Source organism: Palaemon carinicauda, chromosome 5 (genome assembly GCF_036898095.1).
Source record: "Palaemon carinicauda isolate YSFRI2023 chromosome 5, ASM3689809v2, whole genome shotgun sequence".
NCBI lineage: Eukaryota > Metazoa > Arthropoda > Malacostraca > Decapoda > Palaemonidae > Palaemon > Palaemon carinicauda.
Window position 1 is genome coordinate 9,100,402 of NC_090729.1, and position 1,437 is coordinate 9,101,838.

Consider the following 1,437-nt stretch of genomic DNA (forward strand, 5'->3'; position numbering starts at 1 on the left):
AGAAGTTATCATAGGTTTTTGGGCTCAACCACGGATTAATCCTATTTCAATGTATTCTTATGGGAAAATTCGTTTCGACATCCGAACATTTGGTTCTGGAATGGATTAAATTCGGATGTAGAGGTTCCACTGTATATATATATATATATATATATATATATATATATATATATATATATATACATATATATATATATATATATATATATATATATATATATATATATATATATATATATATATATATATATATACATATATATATATATATATATATATATATATATATATATATATATATGTATATATATATATATATATATATATATATATATATATATATATATATATATATATATATATATATATATATATATATACATACTCTTAGTAATTCATAGGAGCAGAAGAGATCAAACCTATCCCATTGTAAGAGCCAAATTTCACCTCTCTCTCGCAAGTGCCTTAAGTATGTGCCCTCTCGAAAGTGAAGAAGTTTTTATCCAAGATATATCGGGTGTAGTGTGTTCAAACATTGACCACCCCATTGAAAGATATTTCATGAGTATTACGTTACTGTACGTACGTGTTTAGTATAAATCATTGTAACTGGCACTGTGAGTTCATGTTAAAACAGTGAAGTCCATTTGTTTTGCTATCTCGTCGGAAACATCATGTGAGCTAAAAACAGGTAACACTATCAGTTACTATTATGTAAATTTCAATAAGAGTTTAATCATTAGAGTCTTAAAGTATTAACTATTCTTATCAATTATCAAGACTCAATACCTGTGTAAAATTTTATTTCCAGTGAAACAAGTGATTATATAATTTTCAGAGTGCAATATTTTCTTGTCTTATTCTAAGGTTTTTTTTATATATAATATTTTGACAGATAAATTTTCATAGAATATATTTACTTTTGTAAAGAGTTCACTATTCCAATTACCAGTCTTTCTTACATAGCTCTCTCGTATCCCTGTTTAAGAATCAGAGTAACATGTTGTTTTGAATAATTAAAGTAATTAATAACTCAGTTTTGTTTTGAGTGTACTCAAGAGATCTTCGGATATTCAGTGATTTTATATATGGCTGACTGGTAGTTTTATGATTTCTTAGAGCTCGGGTATTATTCAAGTGTAACCGATTAATGTGAAATCTAACAGGTGAGTTCAAAACTCGGGAGGTTATAGAATTTTCTAGCCGTTTTTGGATTGGTAGGACTGGAGGGAAAAGTGTTAATATGAAGTTCAGTGGGAGGTGAATAGATTAGGGCAGACCCAATAGCTCTTTGCTGTGGGTTTTTTGTGCAAAGATCATGCCTTCTTCACTTCCAGGAGGTGAGTTCTCTTGCCAGCCTCCTAAGGACTTTTTTTCAAGATTATTGCTTTTTTGGGGCTTTTTATTTATTTGGTTGTCTAGTTTTGTCCTATTGTT